The 22,164-nt window shown below is 37.5% G+C and overlaps 1 protein-coding gene and 1 long non-coding RNA gene across 5 annotated transcripts in view; one reads left to right on the top strand and one right to left on the bottom strand.

The window, feature by feature from the left end:
* The window catches only part of LOC126196198 (uncharacterized), a 91,176-nt gene that overhangs the window by 36,769 nt on the left and 32,243 nt on the right, over positions 1 to 22,164 (bottom strand). For 3 of the 4 annotated variants that reach the window (XR_007538735.1, XR_007538751.1, XR_007538740.1), the window contains exon 3: positions 4,236 to 8,535. This is a non-coding gene — a long non-coding RNA (uncharacterized LOC126196198). Of the gene's footprint in view, positions 1 to 4,235; positions 8,536 to 22,164 lie in introns of those variants that run through there. The other variant, XR_007538746.1, reaches the window with a different exon arrangement.
* LOC126196166 (progestin and adipoQ receptor family member 4) overlaps positions 1 to 22,164 on the top strand; it is a 223,889-nt gene that overhangs the window by 180,432 nt on the left and 21,293 nt on the right. The gene's annotated exons all lie outside the window — the stretch shown is intronic.

Here is a 22,164-nt window from a genome sequence, read left to right as displayed (position 1 = left end):
GGTACCGTTTTTCTAATAAAAGTTTTTTTTTTACCTTTAAAATTTTACAACTTTATTAGCTTGATCTTAAAATAGTAAGTGAACATTCATTATCATGAACAGCAAGATCCTCAATATAGTTTCTTCATGAAAGTTCCTGAAGCATTATTTAACCAACAGACTCTTGAATAATTTAATTTGATTTTATTTTTTATTGGTCCAGTTTTATCATACAGCACAAATTGTACAATTGATATTGGACAGGTCAAAGATAAGTTACAATAATACATAGTATTAGCAAAATAGTAGGCAAATTAAAAATAGGTACCTATTACAATTAATTCTGTTACATATTCAGAAATTCTCTAACAGAATAGAAACAGTGCTTTATTGGAAATGCCTTTACTTTAGCTTTAAATATTGGATGAGTAGCAATTTTTTTTCCTCTGGTTTCTTATTGTGTAGTATTACACCAATGTTAATTATGCTCCTCTGATAGGTGGCTGTTCGGTGATATTTCTGATGTACATTTGATTTCCCTCTGGTACTATAGCTGTGTACATTTTTGTTCTGTAGCAGTTTGCCTGTTTTCAGGAGGTAGTCCCTAGTGAACAAGATAGTTTCATAGATGAATAAACTTGGAACATTTAGAACACCAAGCTCAGTAAAATGGGATTTACAGGACTCCATCTTTTTAAGGCCACAAATTATTCTTAGAGCTCTTTTTTGCATTCTAAAAACCTTTACACTGTGAGTTGAGTATCCCCAGAAAATGATCCCATATCGGACTAGTGAGTGGAACTGTGCATAGTATGCCTGCAGTACTGTTGTTTTGCTTGTTGTAGCCTTTAAAATTCTTAGGCCATAGCACATAGATGATAGTTTCCTAAACAAGTTATTTATATTTGTGTCCCACTTTAAGTCTTGCTGAACCCATAGACCCAAAAATTTTGTGACACATTTTGTAGGGGATCATTTTTTAATTGTGCTTGAATAGACATTTGATTAGTTGGAGGAATTAAATGAAAATTGACACACACAGTTTTTTCAGTATTTATAATGAGTTTATTTTTGTGAACCACTCAGAAAGTCTTTTCATAGAACTTTCTGCTGTGGACTGCAAAGTTTCTGGACTGTATCCAGTGAGCAATACGCCGGTGTCATCGGCAAACAGGATAGTTTTTGTGGGACTCATACATTCAACTAAGTCGTCCACATAAATCAAGAAGAGTAGTAGACCTAAGATTGAGCCCTGTGGTACACCATATTTTATTGGTAATTCACTAGAAAGAAAGGAGTTGTTTCTTGGTTTATTCCAATTTGTTGAATTCATACTGAAGTGATACTTTCTGCCTGCAGTTTTTTAGGTATGAATACAACCAGCTATGTGCTACACCTCTTACTCCTAGTCTTTCTAATTTTTTTAAGCAGAATGTTATGGTCCGGGATGTCAAAGGCTTTTGATAGATCTAGAAAAATACCTGCAGCTAATTTATGTTGATCAAGGGATTTTAAAATGCAGTCTAAGAATTTGAAAATTGCTGTCTGTGTAGATTTAGACTTCCTAAAACCATGTTGTTTTTTAGATTAGATTAGATTTACTTTCATTCCAATTGATCCGTAGTGAGGAGGTCCTCCAGGATGTGGAACATGTCAGAAAAACAACAATACATGACAAATATTTACAACTAAAACAAATAAGCTAATGTACCATTCCACAGGTCCCAAGTGGAATGATCGTCATTTTTTAATGAACACTAAGAGTCATTTTACAAATACTAATGCACTGAATTTAAAATAAAGTTTTTTATTTATTTATAAGGTAATACAACTACTGTAATACTTATTTACAATGAACACATTACTGCACTGAGATGGTGCAGAAGTTAGATTATACTAACACACACACACACACACACACACACACAAATTTTCAATGAACACATTACTGCACTGAAATTGTGCAGAAGTTATGTTGTACTTATATACAAATCAGTTGGTTTTACTAAGAAATTCATCAATGGAGTAGAAGGAGTTGGCCACCAATAAATCCTTTAGGCTTCTCTTAAACTGAATTTCATTGGTTGTTAAGCTTTTTATGGCTGCTGGCAAGTTATTGAAAATGTGTGTTCCTGAATAATGCACACCTTTTTGTACAAGACTAAGTGACTTTAAATCCTTGTGAAGATTATTCTTATTTCTAGTATTGATTCCATGAATTGAGCTGTTGGTTTGAAAAAGTGATATATTTTTAATGACAAATTTCATTAAGGAATAAATATATTGGGAAGCAGTAGTTAGTATCCCTAGTTCCCTAAACAGGCTTCTGCAGGATGTTCTTGAGTTCACACCACATATAACTCTCACTGCACGTTTTTGTGCCCGGAAAACTTTAGCTTGGCTTGATGAATTACCCCAAAAAATAATCCCATATGACATTATGGAATGAAAGTAAGCATAGTATGCCAGCTTTTTCATTTTTATATCCCCTATGTCTGACAAAATTCGCATTGCAAACAGAGATTTGTTAAGACGCTTCAGCAGTTCTGTGGTGTGCTCCTCCCAGTTGAATTTATTATCAAGCTGTAATCCCAAGAATTTAACACTGTCCACTTCTTCTATCTTCTTGTCATCGTATGTTAGACATATACTCTTGGGACACCCCTTACAAGTTCTGAACTGCATGTAGTGTGTTTTTTCAAAGTTTAGTGACAAAGAATTGGCTAGGAACCAGTGATTAATGTCCACAAATATTTTATTGGCTGATCTTTCTAAGACTACATTTGACTTGCTATTTATTGCAATGTTTGTATCATCGGCAAACAAAACAAACTTGGCATCTGGTAATGTTACTGATGAAAGGTCATTGATATACACAAGAAAAAGTAAGGGCCCCAAAATGGAACCTTGTGGGACCCCACATGTAATTAGTTCCCAGTTGGATGAGGCCTGATAGCTTGATACATGTCTCTTTCCTAATAACACCCTTTGTTTCCTGCCAGAGATATAAGATTTGAACCATTTTGCAGCATTTCCTGTTATACTATAATATTCTAGTTTACTTAAAAGGATATTGTGATTTACACAGTCAAATGCCTTTAACAGATCACAAAATATACCAGTTGCCCGCAATTTTTTGTCTAATGAATTAAGCACATTTTCACTGTAAGTGTAGATAGCCTTCTCAATATCAGAACCTTTTAGAAATCCAAACTGTGACTTTGACAGTATGTTATTTGAGATAAGATGGTTATAAAGACGACTGTACATTATTTTTTCGAAAATTTTTGAGAATGCTGGCAACAGTGAAATTGGACGGAAATTTGATGCTATTTCTTTATCTCCCTTCTTAAACAGTGGCTTAACTTCAGCATATTTCAGCCATTCAGGAAATATTCCACTAATAAACGACTGGTTACACAGATAGCTTAATATGTTACTTAGCTCAGAATCACATTCTTTAATTAACTTTGTTGATATTTCATCATACCCACTAGATGTTTTTGATTTTAAAGATTTTATGATGGACATTATTTCTGTTGGGGTAGTGAGGGTCAAATTCATATTAAGGAAGTTACTTGAAATGTCTGGTCTAAGGTAATCCATAGCAGCATCTACCGAACCTGACAACCCCATCTTGTCAGTAACAGTTATAAAATGTTTGTTAAAAAGTTCTGCAACACTATACACATCTGTCACCAATGTATCATTTACTCTTAATGCTATTTGTTCCTCTTCATGTCTGGTTCTACCGGTCTCCTCCTTCACTATATCCCATATTGTCTTTATTTTGTTATCTGATATGACTATCTTTTCCTTGTAATATATTTGCTTTGACATCCGTATTACAGTCTTTAATATTTTGCAGTATTTCTTATAATGTGCTATAGCATCGACATTGGAAATGTTTCGGAGTGACAGATACAGTTTTCTTTTTGTTTTACAAGATACCCCTATTCCTCGAGTAATCCATGGCTTCTTTGTAGACTTTGCTCTAACCCTGGTAAGTTTTGGGGGAAAGCAGTGTTCGAATAAGGTAAGCACTTTATTAGCAAAAATGTTATATTTTTCATTCATGCCATGAACGCTGTAAACATCAGTCCAGTGAATGTCTCTGAGGAGTGTCCTAAAATAATCAATTTTTGGCTTACTGATTACCCTTTTGAGCTCAGATTTAACAGATTTTATATCCTGTTCAGTATTAACATTTAACAGAAGGAACTGCATGTCATGGTCTGCATGTCATGGTCTGTTGTACTGTAAGAGGTGCATATTTATTTATGAAACTTAAAAGTCTGTCATAGAAGAGTTTTTCTAGAATTTTTGAGAAGGAACTTAACTGTGACATGGGTTGTTAGTTTGATATTTTTTCAGAAGAACCTTTTTTTAGCAGTGGTAAAACTTTTGCTATTTTAAAAATATCTGAAAATACACCAGCTTTTAAAGAGAGGTTGAAAATTTTTGCCAAAGGGTTTGCTATGTGGTGATCACATGCTTTTAATATGAAATCAGGTACTTCATCAAGACCACTTGACATTTTATTGCTTAATGATTTAATTTTACTTATAATTTAATTGGGGTTTGTTTCATAAACATACACAGAAGTCGTCAAGATCACTGACTTGCTGGAGAAACTTGGGACTAGTCCTTGAAAGTGTACCTGAATGAGGTCTTCAGCTAGTGAAGAAGTATTCACTGAATTTTTCGACACCTGAATTTGGGTCTGTGACTTTTGAGCCTTCTAGTGTTAATGAATTTTTCTTTGGTGCTGAACTACAAGTTTCTTTCTTTATAACTCTCCATGTGGATCTCATTTTGTTAGATGAGTTTCTTATCAAATTGTCATTCCATATAATTTTTGCCTCTTTGACTACTCTACCGTAGATTCTTTTGTAGGCCTTTGAATAATCTGCAAATTCTTGGGTTACTCTATATTTCTTTCAACAGTAATGCATAAATCTGCTTCTCTAACTGGAAATTTTTATGCCTTTAGATACTCATTACTTATTATTGTTGGGTTATACTGTTTTTACTACTTTTGGAAATGCTACATTAAAATAGTGAAGAAAGATGCTCTGAAAACTCATGTACATGTGCTATCAACATTGTTCTGGGTGGCGATGCCTTCCCAATTTTCCCCAGAGATTAAAAATTCTAATGCTACCTTCAGAAAAGGTAAGTTTTTAAACTACTTTTTTTGGAACTGCTACTACTTGTTGGCATTTCTATACACAGCAGTTGTTGGGTTGTTTTTGGGGGAGGAGACCAGACAGAAGGTCATCGGTCTCATCGGATTAGGGAAGAACGGGGAAGGAAGTCGGCCATGCCCTTTCAAAGGAACCATCCCAGCATTTTCCTGGAGCGATTTAGGGAAATCACGGAAAACCTATATCAGGATGGCCGGACTCATATACACAGCAGCTATGCCTCATGATCACTATAACCCATGCTCAGTATTCTGCTTGTGACTCTATAATTTGTTTCTGAGATGAATATTTGGTCAATAATGGAATTTGTGCATTCTGTTAATCTTGTTGGGCAGTGTATTGTGGGGATCATATTGAATGTGTTGGTCATATTTATCAAAGCATCTCTGGTGCTGCTCTCTTCTGAAAAATCAATACTGAAATCCCCACAAAGCACTATCTTCATATTTAGTGTACTGATCCTGATCAGCAGAACCTCTAGTTTATTCATGACGACTGGCAGGTTTCCATTTGGTGCTCAATATATGTTAATAACTATGAAAATTAAGTTCTGGCAGTTTAGTAATGGAAAGTTCAAAGTCTTTTTCAATTGAGTCAATATAACTTTTACTGACATCACAGAGCTTTATTTGTTCTTTCACAAAGATAGCAGAGCCACCATGTTTGGAAAACTCTCAGCTAAAATGGCTTGCTAATCTATATCCTGAGATTAAGGTTAATGTTACTTAGTCATTTTGTAGCCAATGTTCAGTAATGCAAATTATGTCTACATTTAGTGCAAACTGGAGTAGTGTTTCCAACATGTAAATTTTATTTGTGAGTGACTGAATGTTATGGTGTAGTATAGCAAAATTAGGGTATTTAGTAACTTAAGCTGAAACATGTCTTCTGGTAAAGCCTTCATACTATTAAGCTGAAACAGTTTCTGATTCTTTATCTAATGGCATTTCTAATACAGCACTTACCCTAAAAATTTTTGGAATCTTTCTTGTGCGTGGCTTCTGTTTGATGGTGGCAATCAGCAGGTGAGTTAACTTCTGGAGCTTGTATAAGATTTGCTTCATCCACATCTGTCCTCTTCTGTTTAAACTATTTCATAATTTTCATTTAACTGATGACCTGATTGTTTGTTTCTCGTACTCTGAAAAGGATTTTGCTGAAAAAAATATTTTTAGAGCATTTAAAGAGCATTTTACTACCATGTGTGTTTATGTGCCACACCCGCTTTTCTGTCATCCACTTTTCTGCATATATTTTAGATCTTTATATCCCCTACATTGCACGTTAGGGTTTTTTTTTTACTCCCAAGTGTGTTGGCTATCCTTGGAATGATGCAAACATCGGTATTCTTTTGTTTCTGCTGTTTGTAAACAACATGCTTTCAAACACGTGATTAGTTTTGTTCAAGTGCGATTTCGAGTAGTTGTTATAGAAAACTTTCAGGTATACTATGGGCAGGCAATTAGGAGAAATAAAGAACATCTGGAGGTAATGAAGAGAGATGTTTGGGCCATTTCATCCATAAGTCCTCTATTGATGATAAGCCATGTCATGGATTGTGTCCATCAGGAGAAAATTCATGGTGCAAATACAATAGTGCTCAAGCAACTAGAGAATCTTATTCTCACCAGCATTCTCTTCCTGCTGCTGTTATTACAGCAATTAAACCTATTTTCAGAGACTTGGCCCATCCTGACCTTCTAAAGAAATGTCTGCATGGGCAGACACAGAACCCAAATGAATGTTTCAACAGCATAATTTGGAACCGCCTTCCTAAAACTGTATTTGTAGGCATGCATACAATGACACTAGGAGTTCATGATGCTGTTATTACATTCAATTGTGGTAATATTGGAAAGTGTTGGGTACTGAAAAAGCTGGAAATTAATCCTGGTGAAAATATGATCACTGGGCTGCAACATTGCGATAAAATGAGGATAGTCGATGCAGACAGGTCTGCCTCTAATATGGCCAAGAAAACAAGACAAACATCCAGGAAGGTGGAAAAGAAGCTGGAAGACCTGCTAGAGGCCAAAGAAGGGCCATCATATGCAGCAGGACAGTTTTAATTAACTGTAAGTAACAAATTTCAAAAGTTTTTTCTTTAAAGTCAATTTCTCGCAAACTAAAATTTTCAGTACATACGCCCCATTGTATCAGAAACTATCGTAGATAAATGAATGAAATTTTCAGAGACTCTGCGTAACATAAAAAGCCACCTCTGGTATTACATTCATTAATATTCCCCCATTAGGAAGTTCACAAAAAATATTTTCTGCAGAAAAAACAATATTTTTTGTTAATAAATTTAGAAAAGTATTTCTTAAAAACTATAAAATGGATAAAGTAGATTTTAGTACAGTTGACTCTATTAGCATCATGTAACATACAGTAAAATATTAAGGTCCTGCATCAAATAGTATTTTTACAGAAATGGGTCAAATACGTGCCTAAATTAACATGGGTTAGATAGGCAGGGTGTGGTCCCCTTAAACATTTCCTCATTTCTGTAATAACCTTGTATGTCTCGTTTCTGCAGACTTCTTTTGATCCTCCTATTAATGTGGTGAAATCGTCTTTATTCAAACCAGCTACATCAGTTGATGTTAGGTCTGTTATTTCACTCAATGGAGCCCATGGCTTTATGAAACCAGATGCCTTGAAACTACATGTTCTCATCAACATTGCAGAAATTTCACGGCCGTGACTATCACCTAACACACAGATTGTTTTGTGTTTCACCAGAGGATTTAAGGTGGTTCTTCTCACCTGGCTAGTGTTGTTTTTTCACCGCACGTATTCTAAATGTTCTTCAGCTTGCAGTTTCGCTGGAGATATGTTTTTTCACGTAGTTTCTTTTGTTGCATTGAAGTCTGTGGTAGTGTAACTTAGGTGTGTGCATTTATTTTTGGAGTTTTTAGAATATCTCCTGACACAGTATTTTCACTGTTTGACCTACTTACAATGAGCAACAGATTGCCCGCTTTGTTTTCCAACTTTTCAATGCTTTCCGACATGTTCACTGAATCCACAGCAGAAAGCACTTCAGATGAGTTTTTTTGCACTAAATTTTCACTGTCTTTCAGAGCTTTTACTTTCTGAGTACAACTTCCATTAGTCATTAGCTTCCATTTTCCAGAGACCGAGTCTTCTTTCTTCATTAACGTCTCATGTTTTTCAGATTGTAGTTTACTTATTTCCAGCTTTTGACGATTGTAAACTGTAGACTGGACATCCTTTCGTTCAGCTTCAGTATTTCATTCTTACAACTTGCACACGTTTTCTTTTACTACTGAAATTTACGTTTCTTTGTGGAGACACATGATACACTTCCAACTTGGCAGCAATCCTGTCATAACAGATCAAAGAACAGTTCAGAGAATCAATTTACAATGAAAAACTCAAAACCCCTTTTTAAGCAATGGAAAAATACAAATTGCATAATGCAAGGTTAAATAAAAGATTCTAATGCCACATGGCAATACCAAAATTTTCCTAGATATCACCTACAATCTCTAAAGGCAATAAAATATTGATCACAAAATTTTAATTAAAACAACAACTTAAATGCAATAAAGTATGATTACTATCTATGTACACTCATACCTCATAGCCTATATGATGTGCACCATATCACAAAATATTTTCCTTCCTTTTAAACAGTTTACACCGTAAACCTCCTTACATGTGATGCATATGACACCCAACGAATTACGACCAATAATTAAGCATAGATGTTATAATTAATCAGGTATATAAATCTTTTGCTTTCAAAATAAATAAAAAAACACATAAATCAACTCTTAAGCTCAGTGGTTACATGCATTAAAAAAAAATAATATTCAATACATGTCTTTTGATGTCGTAGTGGTTATACACTGTTGTGCACTGTGGTCTCCTTCAGGATCAGGTGCAGCATGGGAAAGTTTTTCCACGATGTACATAACGTTAACAGGGTGCAACCAACTTACACAAATTGCATACTGAGACTGTACGTCGATATGGGGGCAGCTCGCAAATCTTAAAAAGGGTGAGGAAGTGGATTTGGTAATACTGAACACTTCGACTATACTGCACCACAGCAAACATCAGTATGGTGGGGTACACAAGAGACAAATCAACAACTTTTGCAAGGGAACCTCAGCAAAGGCAGTAAAAAATATCTGGAGCTTTAAATTCTTGGGGGGGCCACACCAAACCACAGAATGACGTCCCAAGCTAAATTATGAAATGCTATCAGCGATTTCACAACAACAAGTAGAACCATAAAATACTGTAAGAAGTTAACACAATTCATAAGTGTCCAACTGAAAAGCCCCACAGTCAATGTTTCCATTACTACAAACACTTAAGAGTACCTCCAAAGTTCACTTGTGGACACTACCAGAGTGTCAACTTACTGATTATAACTGCAGATAACAGAGTTTAACAAGCCGGGGGCCAACTGAGGTTTCTTAATAAGACAAGCACTACTGGACATTGTGGCCGAGTGGTTCTAGGCACTTCAGTCCGGAACTGTGCGACTGCTATGTTCACAGGTTCGAATCCTGCCTAAGGCATGGATGTGTTTGATTTCCTTAGGTTGGTTAGGTTTAAGTAGTTCTAAGTTCTAAGGGACTGATGACATCAGATGTTGAGTCCCATAGTGCTCAGAGCCATTTGAACATTTGAACAAGCAATGACTTGGTCTCTCATTTGGATCCACCTTTGATCCAAAACAGTCATTTATGTTAAAGCATGTAATTAGATGACAATGCCGATATCAATGCTCTCCTCCCAACCAGCACTCTAACTGGAGACTGCAGTACTGAAGCAAAGCTTACACCATTCGCAAGTCTGACCTACGCACCACCAATGTGCACCTTTTTAGAATTCTTATGTTCACCTCATACACTAAACTTGCCATAATTCTTCATCGGAATGCAAGGCAGAACCAAGAAATCACTTCTCAGTGCTTGAATGACCGCCATCAGGACAACACTGGCCCTCCACACTAGGATCTTTGAGCCCATGGCATTCCGTCCCCAACCAACTGCTTCTGCGGGGCCCACTGACCAAGCAGCCTTGCCCTCTGACACCGACGTCGCTCCTCACACACAATCCAGAGCCAACTCCCAGCAACCCCTTTCTTCCTTGTTCTGTCACCTCGCAGCACATGGGAAGCCACCTTGCCAAAGATATACGGTGATCAGAGATTCCAATCTGATCTCGGTATTGACATCATGGTGAGTACTAGAAGGCGGGTGATTTCAAAAACAAAAAATAAATTTAAATAGCGAGCCACACTGACTCAGTAATAACATATTTCTGAGTTTGTAATTTGTTAAAACAAAATTGTTAAGTCTAAAGGAATAATAACTCCATTCTGTAGCACAGTTACTGGCATATAACATTATCATTTTGAAGGCTTCAGAACATCAGCATAAAAATATCAAAGCAGTTTAGTAATGTGTAATATAAAGCACAAAGCAACTTGCTCAACTAAAAGTGTAATTCTTGAGGTATAGCATGTGTAAATGTTGGTTGTTGTTCTTGTGGTCTTCAGTCCTGAGACTGGTTTGATGCAGCTCTCCATGCCACTCTATCCTGTGCAAGCTTCTTCATCTCCCAGTACCTACTGCAACCTACATCCTTCAGAATCTGCTTAGTGTATTCATCTCTTGGTCTCCCTCTACGATTTTTACCCTCCATGCTGCCCTCCAATGCTAAATTTGTGATCCCTTGATGCCTCAAAACATGTCCTACCAACCGATCCCTTCTTCTAGTCAAGTTGTGCCACAAACTTCTCTTCTCCCCAATCCTATTCAATACCTCCTCATTAGTTACGTTATCTACCCACCTTATCTTCAGCATTCTTCTGTAGCACCACATTTCGAAAGCTTCTATTCTCTTCTTGTCCAAACTAGTTATCGTCCATGTTTCACTTCCATACATGGCTACACTCCATACAAATACTTTCAGAAACGACTTCCTGACACTTATATCTATACTCGATGTTAACAAATTTCTCTTCTTCAGAAACGATTTCCTTGCCATTGCCAGTCTACATTTTATATCCTCTCTACTTCGACCATCATCAGTTATTTTACTCCCTAAATAGCAAAACTCCTTTACTACTTTAAGTGTCTCATTTCCTAATCTAATTCCCTCAGCATCACCTGATTTAATTTGACTACATTCCATTATCCTCGTTTTGCTTTTGTTGATGTTCATCTTATATCCTCCTTTCAAGACACTGTCCATTCCGTTCAACTGCTCTTCCAAGTCCTTTGCTGTCTCTGACAGAATTACAATGTCATCGGCGAACCTAAAAGTTTTTACTTCTTCTCCATGAATTTTAATACCTACTCCGAATTTTTCTTTTGTTTCCTTTACTGCTTGCTCAATATACAGATTGAATAACATCGGGGAGAGGCTACAACCCTGTCTCACTCCTTTCCCAACCACTGCTTCCCTTTCATGCCCCTCGACTCTTATAACTGCCATCTGATTTCTGTACAAATTGTAAATAGCCTTTCGCTCCCTGTATTTTATACCTGCCACCTTCAGAATTTGAAAGAGAGCATTCCAGTCAACACTGTCAAAAGCTTTCTCTAAGTCTTCAAATGCTAGAAACGTAAGTTTGCCTTTTCTTAATCTTTCTTCTAAGATAAGTCGTAAGGTTAGTATTGCCTCACATGTTCCAACATTTCAACGGAATCCAAACTGATCTTCCCCGAGGTCGGCTTCTACCAGTTTTTCCATTCGTCTGTAAAGAATTCGCATTAGTATTTTGCAGCTGTGACTTATTACACTGATAGTTCGGTAATTTTCACATCTGTCAACACCTGCTTTCTTTGGGATTGGAATTATTATATTCTTCTTGAAGTCTGAGGGTATTTCGCCTGTCTCATACATCTTGCTCACCAGATGGTAGAGTTTTGTCAGGACTGGCTCTTCCAAGGTCATCAGTAGTTCTAATGGAATGTTGTCTACTCCCGGGGCCTTGTTTCGACTCAGGTCTTTCAGTGCTGTCAAACTCTTCACACAGTATCGTGTATCCCATTTCGTCTTCATCTACCTCCTCTTCCATTTCCATAATATTGTCCTCAAGAACATTGCCCCTGTATAGACCCTCTATATACTCCTTCCACATTTCTGCTTTCTCTTCTTTGCTTAGAACTGGGTTGCCATCTGAGCTCTTGATATTCATACAAGTGGTTCACCTCTCTCCAAAGGTCTCTTTAATTTTCCTGTAGGCAGTATCTATCTTACCCCTAGTGAGACAAGCCTCTACATCCTTACATTTGTCCTCTAGCCATCCCTGCTTAGCCATTTTGCACTTCCTGTCGATCTCATTTTTGAGACGTTTGTATTCCTTTTTGCCTGCTTCATTTACTGCATTTTTATATTTTCTCCTTTCATCAATTAAATTCAATATTTCTTCTGTTACCCAAGGATTTCTATTAGCCCTCGCCTTTTTACCTACTTGATCGTCTGCTGCCTTCACTACTTCATCTCTCATAGCTACCCATTCTTCTTCTACTGTATTTCTTTCCCCCATTCGTGTCAATTGTTCCCTTATGCTCTCCCTGAAACTCTGTACAACCTCTGGTTCTTTCAGTTTATCCAGGTCCCATCTCCTTAGATTCCCACGTTTTTGCAGTTTCTTCAGTTTCAATCTGTAGTTCATAACCAATATATTGTGGTCAGAATCCACATCTGCCCCTGGAAATGTCTTACAATTTAAAACCTGGTTCCTAAATCTCTGTCTTACCATTATATAATCTATCTGATACCTTTTAGTATCTCCAGGATTCTTCCAGGTATACAACCTTCTTTTATCATTCTTGAACCAAGTGTTAGCTATGATTAAGTTATGCTCTGTGCAAAATTCTACAAGGCGGCTTCCTCTTTCATTTCTTCCCCCCAATCCATATTCACCTACTATGTTTCCTTCTCTCCCTTTTCCTACTGACGAATTCCAGTCACCCATGAATATTAAATTTTCGTCTCCCTTCACTACCTGAATAATTTCTTTTATCTCATCATACATTTCATCTATTTCTTCATCATCTGCAGAGCTAGCTGGCATATAAACTTGTACTACTGTAGTAGGCATGGGCTTTGTGTCTATCTTGGCCACATAATGCGTTCACTATGCTGTTTGTAGTAGCTAACCCGCACTCCTATTTTTTTATTCATTATTAAACCTACTCCTGCATTACCCCTATTTGATTTTGTATTTATAACCCTGTAATCACCTGACCAAAAGTCTTGTTCCTCCTGTCACTGAACTTCACTAATTCCCACTATATCTAACTTTAACCTATCCATTTCCCTTTTTAAATTTTCTAACCTACCTGCCCGATTAAGGGATCTGGCATCCCACGCTCCGATCCGTAGAACGCCAGTTTTCTTTCTCCTGATAACGACGTCCTCTTGAGTAGTCCCCGCCCGGAGATCCGAATGGGGGACTATTTTACCTCTGGAATATTTTACCCAAGAGGACGCCATCATCATTTAATCATACAGTAAAGCTGCATGTCCTCGGGAAAAATTACAGCTGTAGTTTCCCCTTGCTTTCAGCCGTTCGCAGTACCAGCACAGCAAGGCCGTTTCGGTTAATGTTACAAGGCCAGATCAGTCAATCATCCAGACTGTTGCCCCTGCAACTACTGAAAAGGCTGCTGCCCCTCTTCAGGAACCACATGTTTGTCTGGCCTCTCAACAGATACCCCTCCGTTGTGGTTGCACCTACGGTACGGCCATCTGTATCGCTGAGGCACGCAAGCCTCCCCACCAACGGCAAGGTCCATGGTTCATGGGGGGAAATGTTGGTAACTGAAATAATTATGTTATTTATTAGAACATTCTAAGGGGAACCTGCATCCTAGAGAGTGTGTCCCTAGGTGGCAGTCTGGGGAAAGCACATTAGCAGCTTGAGGCCAGGAGGGTTACAGGGAGCATAGGATATATTGCAGGGAGAGTTTCCACCTGTGTAATTAAGAAAAGCTGGTGTTGGTGGGAAAGATCCAGATGACACAGGCTGTGAAGCAGTCACTGAAGTGCAGCACATTGTGTTGGGCAGCATGCTCAGCAACTGGGAAGTCCATTTGTCTCTTAGTCTGTAGACCACATGACTGCTTTCCAGGTAGCCTAGCCTATGATGGAATAGGTGATGCCTATGATCAGACTGGAGTAGGTGGTGGTGGGAAGATATATGCGACAGGTCTTACATCTACATTTATTGTAGGGATATGAACCATGAGGCAAGGGGTTTGGAGCAGAGGTGTATTAGGGATGGAGAAGGATAATGTGTAGGATCAGTGGGTGGCAGAATATCACTGTTGGAGGGGTGGAGAGGATAGTGGGTGGGATATTCCTTGTTTCAGAGCATAACAGGAGGTAGTAACAGTCCTGGCACAGAATATGTCTCATTTTCTCCAGTCTAGGGTGGCACTGAGTCAAGAGGTGAGTGCTCCTTTGTGGCCAGATGGTGGGAATGTGGGAGGTGGTAAGTGACGGGAGAGACAAGGCACAGGAGATCGATTCCTGTATACGGTTCAGAGGGTAATTTCAGTGTGTGAAGGCCTTCCACATTATTCTCACTAACACAATTAAACCTTGACCTTCAAATTGACCATTCTTCCTGCCTCACTCTAACATATTTTCGCAAACGTGTTGGACTTCGACCTAATACACACCCCCAACCATCTCTCTTTCTTTTCTCTTATTTCAACTTACACATACTAACTTCACCTAATCCATTCACTTCCTCTTCACACATAATGCCCCCCCCCCTCCCCCCATACACCCCATGTTATTGTCTTTTAATTTATTATTTCTTTGATGTCATTGTGTTTTCACATCAATTTTAGTTCATGTTTGACTTTCACTACTGGTTTTACTCCCTCGGGTTTCATCTTTTTATCCCACACTTCATCTGTTCCCTTCTTTTTATGATTTTTCCCACAAATTTTTCCTATTTTTCACATGTATCCTTACATAATTTATGTATTTTTATGCATTTTTATCCTCCACCATGGATCCTTGCTTCTTCCACCTGTGCCAATACAGAAAAGTTTCCCTATCCCTATCCAGAACCTGGTCTCACATTCTGCTCTTGCATTGTCGCCTAGCTCATCGAATCCCCCCAGTTATACTTCCCATCAAATGACCCATTCCTAGCTGCAATCACTCCTTTCACAATGGCTTCCATCTGTTCAAATTTTGCCAGTCCATAGTCCTCACCAACCTAGTCCTGCAGGCCCAAACCTCCTTGAATACCTCTTCTCCATTTGCAAAATTCTCCTGCTCTGCAATCTCAAATTCCTGCATCTCTTCTCTCACATTGAAATTCTTGCCCTCTAGTAAATAAAGCAGCATACACAATGCCACCTCAGAAAAGCCTGCTCCCTGTTCATCTTTCTTAACCTCAAACCTTGCCTCACCAAATCCCTCAACATGGAAACTGAGTTTACACCCACAGAAAGACCTGCAACAACACACTGAAGGAAGGGATTGCTTTGGTAATAAAGAAGTCTATGGATACCAATTACTGAATGTTGGCCTCTATTTTGACTGCATGTGAGATTGTATTCTTCCTACACATTGGTCGAGAGGCCTGGAGATGGCATAGTGAAATGCCAAAACTTATCACAAAAATAGAATAAAATTTGAAATATAGACAGCTGAAGGTGTTTTTGTTTTGACATTTTATATTTTAGGTAGTGCTGGGTGGGTGGATTGAAAAGGTCTTGAACCTTTCTCTGGTTATGGTCCCTATGGCAATGGGGTAGGGGGTGGCAAAGGGACAGAACAGGGTGTTGAATAAGTTGTGTGAGGAATGGAATGCCACTTTATGGGGATGGCAATTATCTTGGATAGGATTTCCTTCATTTCTGGGCATGATGATAGATAACTAAAGCCTGGCAAAGATTATGGTTCAGTCGTTCCAGTGCAGGATAATAATGAGTGACAAGTGAGGCACTCCTTTGCAGGTGATTCAATCCTCACACTACCCCCAAGAATCAGCTGCAAGAATTTAAAACAAATCTTTACTGAATTTACGTTCTTGAGACAATTCTTTGGGAACAGATGGAATTTCTATGTGTTGCAGTTTTGCTGGTATTTTTCTAAGACATGGGATATTTGGGTCATTCATATTTAGATTTTTAGAATAATCTCTGGATTTCTCTTACAACATATTAAATGCTTCCGTAGTTCTACAATTTGCAAGAGCTACTTTTAGAACCTTCGATTCTGTAGGGATCTGGCTGGTTCCTCACACCGTCCAAACTGTTATATAAATATAGTTTCAAACTTTTTGAGCCACTTCACATAGCCTCGCAGGTCTGAACTTCTTTCATCTCTAACTGAGCTCAGTACATTCACTATTTCAGTCACCGTTTTGTGGACTTGCTCATAGTTTTCCCTGAAACATGTCAAAGATTTCCCTCTAAAAGGCTCATCAGGTGGGACACATTGGAATTAGTCATTGAACTTTTGGTTTGGATTCATCTCATCAACACCAGATGGTAGCACAACATCTGCACACGCATCTTTCTTTTTGAAGATTCTAGAATTATAGTCAAGACATATTTCACAGCTACCATTGCATCACCCAATGGATCACAGCTTCTTGAAACTTCCTGTGCCAGATCCAAACAATGATTTCTGCAGTGGATGTAACAACTTCACCTAAACAGAAATGGGAAGGCCAGGTTAGGAACCTTAATAAGGGAAGCAATTAAATGTAATTACAAAGCGACAGCCACTGAACTGGGATGGTATAAATCTCCAATACCAGAAACACCAGCACAAACAGCAGCAGCACGCAAATGGACCATCCAAAAAACAGCAGCAACAGAGGAACCTACTACTGGACCAACATTAGCAGCAGCAGAGCTAGCAACAGAAGCAATAGTTACAGCATCAAAAACCAACCAACGAGAATCATTAGCAGTCACAGCAACATCAGAAGCAGTAGTTCCAACATCAATAACCAAGCAACCAGAATCACTGACATTCACTGCAACAGCACACAGCAGCAGCAGTGGAAATAGGAGCAGTCATCACACCAGAAGAAGGCAGCCACCCTTGAGAAGCCAGGATTTTTGCTGGTGCAAAACAGTGAACAACAGCACATAACAGGGAAACGGGGAAATGTTTGTAAGCAGAGGAATCTACAACAAGGTATGAAATCTTGTAACAGTGTAAGAGAAAATGCATCAACAGAGTGTAAAGTCACAGGTCAGTTGGATTGTTCAAATCAGCTAAGAATTATGAGTCTGAACATTCAGTGTCTTAAAAACAAGTACCTTGAACTTGAGGTAGCAGCAAATAGTGACCATATTGATTGTTTATGTGTTATGGAACATTGGCGAAGGGACAGTGAACTAAACAGCATAAACTTAAGCCAATATAAACTTGCCAGTCAGTACTGTAGGCAAAATGCCAAAGGTGGTGGTGTATGCATTTATCTAAATCCCAAGCTTAAATTTAAGTTAAGATACGAGGCTAAACCATTAATCATAGAAAAGGGGTTTGAGGCAGTAGCCATTCAGTTATATAGTTTAAAGAAGAAAATAATTGTTGCAGCAATATACAGGTCACCATCTGGAGATACTGAAGTCTTTCTTAAGAATTTGGAAGAAATGCTCAACATTTTCTCAAATGAGAACTCTACCATAATTCTTTGTGGTGACTTTAATATTAATTTGTTGGTCCAGAGTCCAGTAAAAAACAAGTTTTTAGACATACTAAAAAGCTTCAACATGTTCCCCCACATATCAGCTCCCACTAGAACAACAGATTCCAGTGAAAGCCTAATAGATAACATCTTCTCAAATGTGGACACACATGAAGTTGCAGTTACAAATGTGAATATAGGATTATCAGATCATAATGCACTAACCTTTAATCTCACTGCAACTCCCAATGAGGAGGAAAATAAAAAGGAGTACAAACGATTTTTCTCTACTGAAAATTGTAATCAGTTCAAAAATAATTTAAAAAATGCAGTTTGGTCAGAGGTCCTGACACAAACAAACACAAATGATGCTTACAATATATTTGCTTCCACTTTTATGACATACTTTGAAATGTGTTTCCCAAAAAAGCTTTTGAGTTATAGATCATCTGGATCCAAAGGGACCTGGATTACACCCGGGATTAAAAAGTCAAGTGAAACCATGAAATTACTAAGTTTAAAGTTAAAAACCTATCATGACCAGCAGTTTGTTGAGTATGTGAGGACATACAAAAAGACTTACCGCAAATTAATAGCAAAAGCAAAATTATTAAGTAATGATAGATTAATAAGGCAGGCTAGTAACAAGTCCAGAATGATGTGGAAAATGGTAAAAAAAGAAACTGGGGGTCAAACTAAAGAACAGGAAATCAATCTTAAAAATAATGAAAATATTCCCATAGAAAAAGATGCCATGGCAAACTATGTAAACAATTATTTTGTAAATATTCCCCTTACTTTAAGTAGTAAATTTAAGCAACAACCAACAGTGACAACTCCAATGGTAAATACCAGCATGATGGCAATGCCAACAGATGAGCATGAAGTTCTAAAAGTCATTAAATGCTTGAAATCCAAAATATCCTCTGGGTTGGATGTTGTACCTGTATCAATAATTAAGAAAATTGCTCCATGTGTTGTCAAACCTATAGTGCACGTAGCAAACTTGTCCCTTAGTGAAGGGATATTTCCGGACACACTTAAAATCTCCAAAGTGATACCTCTATACAAAAATGGTGACAGACATAAAATAGAAAATTACCGATCTATATCTCTCCTCCCAGGCTTCTCCAAAATACTTGAGGAATTAATGAAAATCAGGGTTACAAAATATCTAGAAAAACATAAACTAATAAATAACAGTCAACATGGCTTTCGAGCAGGGCACAGTACAGAAACAGCCATATTGGGCTACACAACAGAAATAGTAAGAAATTTGGAGTCAAATAAACAGGTTGTTGGAATTAATCTAGATTTATCCAAAGCCTTCGATACTGTGAACCATGTAACTTGAAGCAATAGGCATCAGGGGTACTGTTAAAAAATGGTTTGAATCTTATCTGCAAAACAGGTCACAAGTTGTTGAGCTGAGGTCATCCAACAATCTTCACAATTTTAAACTCATATCTGAACCAAAACAAATTGATATAGGTGTTCCACAGGGCAGCATTCTGGGCCCATTGTTATTTCTAATTTATATCAATGATATACAGGCTCCAGACAGCTCAGCCAAAATTCTACTATTGGCAGATGACACGAGTATCATAATTAGTGATATAAAAGAATCATTGTGTACTACAGCAGAGAAAACGCTCTCATACATACAGTCATGGCTTTATTCAAATAAGCTGACATTAAATACAAAGAAAACAAACTTTGTACAGTATGGCAGCAAGTGTCAAGGGGAAAATATGTGCCTTATGCTGGATAGCAAACAAATAGAAAAAGTATGCACCACAAAGTTTCTGGGAATGCGAATTGACCAAGATTTAAACTGGAATGAACACAGTGTATATCTTACTCAGAAACTTAGCTCAGCATGTTTTGCCTTAAGAATAATATCCAAGGCATGCAGCAAATAATGTATTAGAGCAGTGTATTTCAGTTATTTCCAATCAGTTGCATGCTATGGCATAAGTTTTTGGGGAAAAACCAGGTCAAGACTAAATGACATTTTTATTATGCAAAAAAGAGCTATTCGTATCATGACACACAGCCCACCACAAACTCACTGTAGACCCTTATTCAGACAACTAAAGATACTTACAATACCATCAATATATATTTTTAAATGCCTGGAAATGATAAGTAAAAATAACTGCGATCTCCAAATCAACTCAAGCTACCATGATCACAATACAAGGCATTGTAAAGACTTCCACATTCCCTATGTAGCAAAAACTAGAAGTCAGAAACATGTTAGCCACTTAGGAATAACGCTTTTAAATGCACTTCCATCTCAAATTAAAGAATTGAAAGGCAAAAATAATTTCAAGCATGAAGTAAAAAAATACTTGATGGAAAAATGCTACTACAGTGTAAATGAATACCTGTCTCAGACTGTGGATTGAAACCTGTAGCCTACTTATTTTTTTAAAAATTCAGACTAATTAAATGATGTTTTCAACTATGTAATTATGATACTTAGGAAAAATCTGTTAAATATTCGTAATACGTTTTGTGTATATCCGTAACATGTTTTGTGTATAAGGCATAGTTCATTATCTAAAATTGTTTATCGTGAGCATGTACTTTTGTTTTTTGGGTAATAAGTTCTTGTACACTACTTATGTACTATGTGTATGTAATTTGTTTGCTGTTTGTATATGTTTGTCAGTTTATTATGTGTATGTGTTGTTATGTGTTACGTGTAATCAAATGACAAATCCTATATCACATGTGTGATCTACTGGATGCTAAATAAATAAATAAAATAAAATAAATAAACTCTTTGGCTGGTCTTGAAGAAGGATTTCCTTAAACCTTTGTTCTCCCCAGGCATATTAACTTCACCATCAAAATAGAGGGTGCGTATGAACTCTATTTCCAGTTAGTTTTAGAAGGAAGTCTTTAATGGTAGTCCTAGCATTTGTGGCTTGGAGTCCTGCAGACTGTATAAACCCAGAAAAAGTTCTTTTATTTCGAACACCTAAGGGTCAAGACAACAGACACAAAGAGTGAACTGCTACTGGCCAGCCATGTCCGTCATTGAACCTGCCATAGTTCCATAAATGAGGGAATTTTTTATTTTCTGCACAATTTCTGGATCACATGAGCCATAATTTCCAGTACTTGGTTTCATATTGCAGGCCCAAACCAAGTGTCACTATGTTTCAGCGATATCTTCATTTCTATCATATCATTCTTCCTCTCATTGAGAAGTGTCATGAGGTTACCAGAGACCATTTCATGACCTCTCAGTGCATTTCCTGTTTGACCGAGGAATCTGAGTGAACTGAAAATTACTAGTAAAGCAGTTCTAGCTTTTTCCTGATTGGTCAGCAGACATCGCGCAACTCGGTCAATTACAGGCATGCTGTTTTCATGTTGCTGAGTAATTATGAGAGACCCTCAATGAATAAGACTCTTCACATGTATCTTGAACTTTCCTGTAGTTTTTTTTCTTCTTTTTTTTCCATTTACGGAAACTTTCTTTAAGAAAATTTGTCTCTTTCTGCGGCTTTCTATTGTTCATTAAGTGGACAGACCAAATGCAGTCAAAGCAGAAAACACTACAACTCTTTTTCTTCATAATGTAGCCACAGATAACCCACAAAACATTCTGATTTACAAGATCTCCCATTCCTTCATGGAAGCTTATGCTTCTCTGATGGATGAAATTTGTTTCAAAAATAGGTGTACTTGAAGTAGAGCCCATTGTGTTTTTATGTGAGAATGGTGTTTCAGCATGCTCTGACACTCTTTTGCCACAACTTTTATGTTCATTACCTCAACCTTAAAATGTTAAGGATAAAGCCTTGCAACATGACATATCTCGCACACATCACATTAATATAAAAATAGCTTTCAACAAGCAAAGTATGTTAATGGTGAGCACATAGTATAACTGCACAAGCATACGAAGAAACACACATAATTGACCAAAAATATTTAGTTTACCAGTATCAATGCTTGTTATTTCTTGTAAGTATCTTTGACTAGTATTACTATGTGGTGAGTAGTGATATTATGGTGAAATAATAACATTTAACACCACTTCATTGTAATGGTATAAGTTATTCACTTTGTGATCACAAAACGCAACAACACAGAACAAAAGCAGACATCAAATGAGTTCAGAGATCATCATAAAGAGAGATCACATGGATCGATGTATCAAACTGCCACAGAGACCCCCACCCTCCCACGTCTCCCCCCGGGAGTGCGGAGCACGGTGTATTGGTTTAGGAGTAAAAGGAGAAGGGAATTGTATTGGGAAGGTAATCAGAGAAGACACAACATAAT

The sequence above is a fragment of the Schistocerca nitens genome, chromosome 1 (genome assembly GCF_023898315.1).
Source record: "Schistocerca nitens isolate TAMUIC-IGC-003100 chromosome 1, iqSchNite1.1, whole genome shotgun sequence".
Classification (NCBI taxonomy): Eukaryota; Metazoa; Arthropoda; class Insecta; order Orthoptera; family Acrididae; genus Schistocerca; species Schistocerca nitens.
This window is presented reverse-complemented; position numbering and strand designations above follow the sequence as displayed.